Below are 8,603 nucleotides of genomic sequence, written 5' to 3' on the forward strand. Positions count from 1 at the left end.
TCTTTGACATTGGACACAGCAACTTCTTTCAGGACACATCCCTAAAGTCAAGGGAAACAAAAGCAAAAATGAACTTTTGGGACTTCATCAAGATAAAAAGCTTTTGCACAACAAAGGAAACAGTCAACAAAACAAAGAGGCAGCCCACGGAAGGGAGAAGCTATTTGCAAATGACATCTCGGATAAAGGGCTGATATTCAAAATCTATAAAGAACTTCCCAAACTCAACACCCAAAAAACAAAGAATCTAATCAAGAAATGGGCAGAAGACATGAACAGACACTTCTCCAAAGAAGACGTACAAATGGCTAACAGACACATGAAAAAGTGTTCAACATTACTAGCCATCAGGGAAATAACAAATCAAAACCACAATGAGATACCACCTTACACCAGTCAGAATGGCAAAAATTAACAAAACAGGAAACAACAAATGTTGGCGAGAATGTGGAGAAAGGGGAACCCTCTTACACTGTTGGTGGGAATGCAAACTTACAGCCAGTCTAGAAAACACTACAGACGTTCCTCAAGATGTTAAAAATAGAGCTACCCTACAACCCAGCAATTGTACTACTAGGTATTTACCCCATAGATACAGATGTAGTGAAAGAAGGGGCACATGCACCTCAATGTTCATAGCAGCAATGTCCACGATAGCCAAACTGTGGAAGGAACTGAGATGCCCTTCAACAGATGAATGGATAAAGAATATGTGGTTCATATATACAATGGAATATTACTCAGCCATCAGAAAGGATGAATACCCACCATTGTATTGATATGGATGGAATTGGAGGGGATTATGCTAAGCGAAATAAGTCAAGCAAAGAAAGACAATTACTGTATGGTTTCAGTCACATGTGGAACATAACGAATAGAATAGAGGACCACAGGGGAAGGGAAGGAAAACTAAATGGAAAGAAATCAGAGAAGGAGACAAACCATGAGAGACTCTGGACTCCAGGAAACAAACTGAGGGTTACAGAAGGGAGGTAGTGGGGGGATGGGGTGATCGGGTGATGGGTATTAGGTGCGCAGGTGTTGTGATGAGGACTGGGTGTTATATGCAGCTAATGAATCATTGAACACTACAACAAAAGCATTATGTACTATATATTGGTTAACTGAACATAATGAAAAATAAAATGAAGTAAAATAAAAACAATAGTAAAAATCTGTCAGAAAAATAATTTCTAAGGTAAAATATCTCATAAAGTAATATGAGAAATTATCATTTGGGATCAAACTATTTTCACTGCATAAGTCAGTTAAAGAACTTCCTTCAGCTATTTCCTGTGTCTCTCCTGGTCTCACATTTCTCCACAGCACTGACTTCCATTAGACATAATGTGTCTCTTACTGACTGATTACCTGTCTTCCCACATTAGAGTAGAAGCTATCTGAAGGTAGGGACTTTTCTGTTTCACAGTGCCCAATACAGTGCCTGGCTCTAGTATGCATTTAATAATATCATTGAATAAATAAATGAATATTGTACAAATTAGTAATAAAAAGAGAAACAATGCAATAAAGGCAGTTGAAGATTATGAAAAGACCAATTCCAGAAATGCAGATCAAGGAAAAGAATCAATATATCAAAGGTTCTGTTCACCCTTAGTGGGGGTGAACAGAATGAAAATGAAAAACCAGGTAATGAAAAACCAGATAACAATGACAACTTCTCACTAGATTGATGAAAATTTGAAATGATTATAACTTCAATCCTGGCAGAAATATGCAAAGAAGATATTTACATAGATCTCTGGAGGAAATCAGAATTGTTATAGCATTTTGAGAAAACAATCCAGCATTATCTTTTTTTTTTAAGATTTTACTTATTTATTTTAGAGACAGAATGAACAAACGGGGGCCAGAAGGGGAGAGAGAGGGAGAGAGAATCTAGAGCAGACTGCACACTGAGCGGAGGAACCCAGTGCTGGGGTCAATCTCATGACCCTGAGATCATGACCTGAGTCAAAATCAAGAGTCAGATACTTAACTGACTGAGCTACCCAGGTGCCCCAGCAGCATTATCTTTTAAAATAAAATATATTGTACCCTTGAATCAGTAAGCTGACTCCTGAGAATTTATAACATACATAAAAACACTGGTGTTTAAGAATATGTATATGCATTGACTGCAGCATTGGTTGCAATCACAAGAAACAGAAAATTAACATACATCAAATGAGAAATGATTTAATAAACCATGGTGTGTTCACACAGTGCAATATTTGTGACTTTATGGAATGGAATAGTTCAGCTATTAAGAAGAATGAACTAGAGCTAAACCAGTTGATTTCATGAGATATATTTGGGTCAGAAAAACAAGATGCATAAAATATGCAATATAATACCAAATTGGAATAACAAACAATGAAAAAACTATGTGTATGTGTGTGTGTATGTGTCTATGAGTGTATGACTGTGTAGAAGAGGGTAAGAAGGAAGAGAATGAAAAAAGAGAATTCAGTAAATGCATATATATTCATATGGAAAGAATTGTTAAATGGAAAGAACCAGTTGGATAACAATATGTATAACTTGTTTACAACTGCATTCAAAAACATATGTCTTTATGTTTACATTTACATAAATGACTCTTGAACAACCTGGAGGATAGGGGTGCTGACCCCCCACACAATTGAAAATCTGAGCATGACTTTTGACTCCCTGAAAACTTAGTAGCCACCTGTTGCCTTACTAATAACATAAACAATCAATTAGCACATATCTTGTATATGTATTATATGCTGTATTCTTACAATAAAGTAAGCTAGGAAAAAATGTTATTAAGAAAATCATAAGGGGACACCTAGGTGGCTCAATCGGTTAAGTGTCCAACTCTTGGTTTCAGCTCAGGTCATGATCTCAGAGTCCTGGGATTGAGCCCTACATTGAGCTCTGCACTCAGCACAGAGTCTGCTTGAGATTCTCTCTCCCTCTGCCCCTCCTAGTCATTCTCTCTCTCTCTCTCTCAAATAAATAAATCTTTTTTAAAAAAGAAAATCATAAGGAAGAGAAAATGCATTGACAGTACAGTACTGTATTTATAGACTAAAAAATCTTTGTATAAGTGGACCCATGCAGTTCAAATCTGTGTTGTTCAAAGGTCATTGTATATCATGAAAGATAGCAAAATCTTAATGGTGGACACTTTGAGGGAGAAGGCTTTATGGATTAGGGGGTGGGATAAAGTAATGAAATGTTTTCTTTTTATTTCATACAGTTCAAACTTTTTTTGCCTTCAAAATGTGGCAAGTTGCATTTATAATGAGATTTTTAAAAAATCAATAGTGAAGGATGGGATTTGTCTTGATTTATTGTTTCCTATTTTTGCCTTAGGACCTTTAGATGTTTTCTGTCTCCATCAAAACTTTCTGGGTTTCCTTCCTCTGGTTTGTCAATTTTTGATTGAGAAGATGTAGAAGGAAGAAATGCTGTGTATTTGTGTATGTGTGAATGGCTGAGACTAGGGGTATAGTAATGTCTGAATCAGTGAATGGCAGGACCAGGATCTTTCTTTTTTAAAGATTCTACATGCCCCATCTTTTTACTGGTTGGTTTAAGGAAATGCAATGGTGCCAGCCCGTACCAGGGAATTCCCGTAGTGGAAGAAGACAGCTCAGTCCTATTGATGACAAATGCAGTTACATTTATTTTATGGGATGGAGGTAGTCTGGGGGATGGAAAGGGAGCACTTACATACCTATCTTTCTGGTGGAATTATGGATTTTTCCATTAGATTTGTCATGCTGTGTCTGCCTGTAAGGCCTTCCTGGTTTCCCAAGACTACTGCTCAGGGAATCTGTGTAGTCATGAAGACCATCTACTCTTCACCCTAACTCTACTGGTCATCTCAGGGTTGCACATTAATTCTGCCTGGTATTTTAGTTGGCAGTAAGGTACAGGGCAAGGTTTAGGGGAAATGTTCACTATTTTTTTCATGTATTTTCCATTTATTCATTTATCCATCCTTTGCGCTACCCACCAATTGGCACATCCATTTCTGACCAATATTTGTGATGATCTATGTGCCAATCTTGTCCTATGGATGGAGGTATTCTTAATGAAGAATAAGATCTCTATCTGCCCCCACCCCCCACCCCCGGAGCTCATTAGCTAGATCTGGAGTCAGACTAAGTATGCACTTTACTAGAATGTCATATGCATTATAACATAGGCAGGCATGAAGCACCCTGGAGGTGGAAGAAGTAATTAATTGTCTTCTGCATGTGGGGCTGGGGGATCTAGGAAATGTTTCCTGAGAAGTGATGTGGAGCCAGATCTGAAGTGAGGAGTAGAAATCTTCCAGGCAGAAAGAGGGGCTTATTGAATAAATGGAAAGTTGTACAGGACAAGAAGGCAAACTGGGGAGGGGAAGGAGCATGGACAGAGCATGGGCCCCAAGTTGCATGTGGAGAACCCAGCAATTCTGGGCTGTACAACTGGAGCTGAAGAAGGAGCAGAAATGTTGTGGCTGGGCAGATTCAGAGGAAGTGACATGATCCACCTGCATTTAAAATTAGTCATTAAAATGACTAGCACATCATTCCTTTCTTGTCACCCAATTTCACTATTTTCCCTTGGTGAGATGGCTATATGGTATAAAATTGACCACAAATGTATAAGTTGGCCTAAGATCACCATTCTAAAATTTAAGTCTTGTTTAGTTTATGGTAGTGACAAAATTTGAAGAAGGATGATTTTAGCACATTCAAGAGAGGTCCACATAACTCATCTGCTGGTCAAGACGGCTTTTATCCCCAAGGACCACCTCACTTCAGAAAGAAAACAAGAGAAATAAACTGGTTACTACTGACAACAATTTTGATATCCAGAAGAATAATCCAGAGAACATTTTAACTTTCACCACATATACCCAGATCTCACTGGGTTGAAGTTGAAGTGGGGTGTACTACATCATCTTGGCTAAACTGGAACTCCATTTTACAGAACCCCCTTCACTGATTCTGAATGGAATTGAGCAGGCAGAAACTAGCAGGAGCTGTGATGTTCTGAAGGTCATCCTGGTGGGAGGCAGTGAGAGAGACAGGTGCCAGCAGGTCCCATCTTGTCTTAGTCTCTTCCACCAGGTGTCATCAGGTCCTCTTCTGGACTGCTGGTCTGGCCAACTCCCAGTGATCCAGGCACACAGATCAGATGCAGAGGCCAAACCTACCACTGACTCCCCATCTGTTCTCTCTGATGACCCTGCTCTGGCAGCTGGGCACACTGGCTTCAAGAGGACTGCTTGGGGGGGCACCTGGGTGGCTCAGTCGTTAAGCGTCTGCCTTCGGCTCAGGTCATGATCCCAGGATCCTGGGATCGAGCCCCGCATCGGGCTCCCTGCTCAGCAGGGATCCTGCTTCTCCGTCTCGCTCTGCCTCTCCCATACGCTTGTTCTCTCTCTCAATAAAATCTTAAAAAAAAAAGAGGACTGCTTGGGGACTTTATTCTTATCCCTCAAGTCCTCCTTTCAGATTCCTACTTCTCCAGTCTTTCCTGAAATTTTGTAGGATCTTATTTCTACAATACATCCCTTATTTAATAATACACATAATGACTTTGTATCGCTGAATGCTGACTGAAGAATTTAACAGCTAAAAATAGGGGTCCTCAGTAAGAGAAACCTTAAAGAATGTGGCTTTAGGTTTGAGTGGTTGCAGAAGCCTGAAGGTTTCAAAAAGAAAAAAAAAAGACCATTATGAAGGCTTGAAGGACAGTAAGAAAATTTTTATAAGACTGAGGCAGGGGGGACCCATGTTATATGGTGATGAAACATTTGGTGAAATTGTAGGCTTCAGCAAATGGAAGTTAGATGGATACCTAATGAACTTATGGGTCTAAGAAGATTTCAAAGCAGAATTTTGTAGGGGATAACTGGCTACATTCAGCTGACTATAATAAAGTATAGGAGAAGCTACATGAGTTAGAGGGCAACTATTTAATTTCAAGCAGCATTTAGAGGAAATACAAAGAAGCCAGAATTTACTGTGTTGGAAATAAAGTAGTTTATCCTTCTCAGCTTCTCCAGATAGCAAGATATTTTGAAAGTAATAAACGACCTTAAGGAAAAAATAAAATCCAGAGCACTTACAGCCTAACATACCCTTAGAGTAAGTTAGTCTTAGCTCAGACAAGAGATATTTAAGGTGGTGTCTTTAAGCTGGACAAAAATTCTTCTAATAATATCAAGGGTGTGCCTTGTACACCTGTCGACTGGACATTCGGGCTTCTAAGAATCTCAAGATTATTTTCCTATATCAATCTCACATGGAGCACAAGGTAGAGAAATGCCTATCTCAGTAAATAAATGTGGTATGGCTTCTGTCTAATGGAGTGTGATTGTGACTTTGGTCTAATTTTATACATGAGAAACTCACAAAAGTTTTAAAGAAATTGTATCATCTTGGACTGAAAGGCACAAAGCCAGTTTATAATAAAAAGAGGACTCTGGGCCTTCAAGGTCCTATGGGCAGGAAGCAAGTTGAGAAATTATTTTAGCTACAACATAAGCCATTTCTTATGGAAATGAAGGATTATTTAAAGGATAGAGTCAAGAATCACAGAGAACTACTCCCAGGTAGCTGCAGTGGGCCCTAATCAACTGGTGCTGTGGGTCCAGCTAGATTTCACAATTGCTCTCCACCAGTGACTGTGTGCTTCCTCCCTCTCCTTCCCTTTGAAATGAGAGGAATGGCAGTGATGATCCTCTGTTTGTCCTACGTTGGGTGTATATGAAGCTGAGAATTTGTATCCTTAGTTCACAGGTCTTCAAATTTAGATAAACCACCCCAGAAGCTGCAACGAAGGAGCCACAATGGAGGAAATGTATCTTGTGATTTGGATCACAAGATCCTGAAATTTGAGCTGATGATTTTATGAGAGCAGTATTTTTGGGATCTTGAGAAAGGTTAGTATGTATGTATGTATGTATGTATTTTTGCATGTGTAGCACAAGGATTGTGGCTAGATGGCAGACTGAGGGAACTAGTGTCCAAAAAGAACTTTAAAAATTTCATTCCTCCTTTTGTGTACACAATATTTCTTGCATCAAGAGCTTACGTCTTTTCCCTTTGATTCTGGAGTGGGTCTATGACTGCTTTGACCAATAAAGATATGGAAGAAGTGAGTTTTGGAACTTTTAAGTTAATATTTAAAGAATACCTGCAGCCTCAGCATCTTCTTTTTTGAGAAAGCTGTTATGGTGAGAATTCGCATTATGCTAGCAGTTCGTGAAGAGGCTGACATGAATGAAAAGCCTAGCCAAAGTCCTGCTGAACTCCCTTACAGGCAGCACCAACCTGCCAGCCATGTAAGTGAGCCACCTTGGATGTGACCACTAGAGCCCCAGTTGAGAAACCGTGACACCAGGAGTGCAAAAAGCAAAGGTAAGCACCCCCCAAACCTGCCTATATTGTAATCCTCGAGCAGTAAATGACTTTTTTTTTTAGGCCACTAAATTTTGAGATAAATTGTTATGCAGCAATAGATAATCTACAGCAGAAGTAATTTTCTTCTCTGAGAATTTTGTTTCCAAAAATTCTCAACAATGGGTTTAAAATGGAAAGCATTAATGACTAAGAGGGGATTGCAAAAAGAATCAGACTTAAAAACAACTAGCGAATGGAGGTAGGTAAGGGGATAGTATGTTTTTTGGAACAGAATAATAATATGTTTTGGAGTTCTTAAATTTTTAATATAAAATCATAAAATCTGGATTTGATCAATTTGAGACTTGTGATACATTTTAAAGGAAAAGTCTTTGAAAAAATGGAAAATATTATTATTTGAAAGAAAACACATAGAAAAGATAATATCTTTTTTGACAGTATGGGGAAAAGTTTTCAATTAGCAATAATCGCGCCTCGGATAAACCTCATTGGCTACAATACTGCCACTGCGCAAAGCTTCTTTTTTGACAGTAAATCACAAACCCAGAGAATGGAAGAGACTGATAAGGTTAGATCCAGAACTGAGATTTCTGACTCTCAGTGTTGAAAAAGAGCATTTATTATTTTTTCTTAATTTATATTTTTAAGTCAGCTCTATGCCCAATGTAGGGCTTAAATTCGCAACCCTGAGATCAAGAGTCACATGCTCTACCAACTGAACCAGCCAGGTGCCCCGAAAAGAGCAGTTTTCTTATTTCAATTGCATATGGTCTATGCTAGCTGAAAATTGAATCTTAGTACTATATGTTGGCTAACTGAACAAAATTTTAAAAAAGTAACGATTCTAAGTGAAAAAAAATAAAATTTTGGAAAAAAAAAAAGAGTACACCTGTCAGGATGAGCACTGAGTAATGTATAGAATTGTTGAATCACTATATTCTACACCTGAAACTAATATAACAGTATCTTAACTATACTGGAATTAACTTTCAAAAAATAAAAAATAAAATAAAAGTAAAATGTGCTCTAAAAAAAAAAGAAAATTGAATTTTAGTGAGGAAACAGCCTTCATTTTGGTTATTTTCATAATTGTTTCTAAAACTAGGCTGAGCCAATTAATGGTTAAACTGCAGAGAAGGAAGAATCTCTATTGATTTTATACATATGAAATGGCTGAATGTGAAAAATCAACATCCCCACTGGATG

At 38.3% G+C, this 8,603-nt stretch overlaps 1 pseudogene; it reads right to left on the reverse strand.

Annotated features, from left to right (window-relative positions):
• Window positions 1-7,782: 7,782 nt before the first annotated feature.
• On the reverse strand, window positions 7,783-7,915 carry LOC118546751 (U4 spliceosomal RNA; annotated as a pseudogene).
• Window positions 7,916-8,603: the final 688 nt, after the last annotated feature.

The sequence above is a fragment of the Halichoerus grypus genome, chromosome 13 (genome assembly GCF_964656455.1).
Source record: "Halichoerus grypus chromosome 13, mHalGry1.hap1.1, whole genome shotgun sequence".
Classification (NCBI taxonomy): Eukaryota; Metazoa; Chordata; class Mammalia; order Carnivora; family Phocidae; genus Halichoerus; species Halichoerus grypus.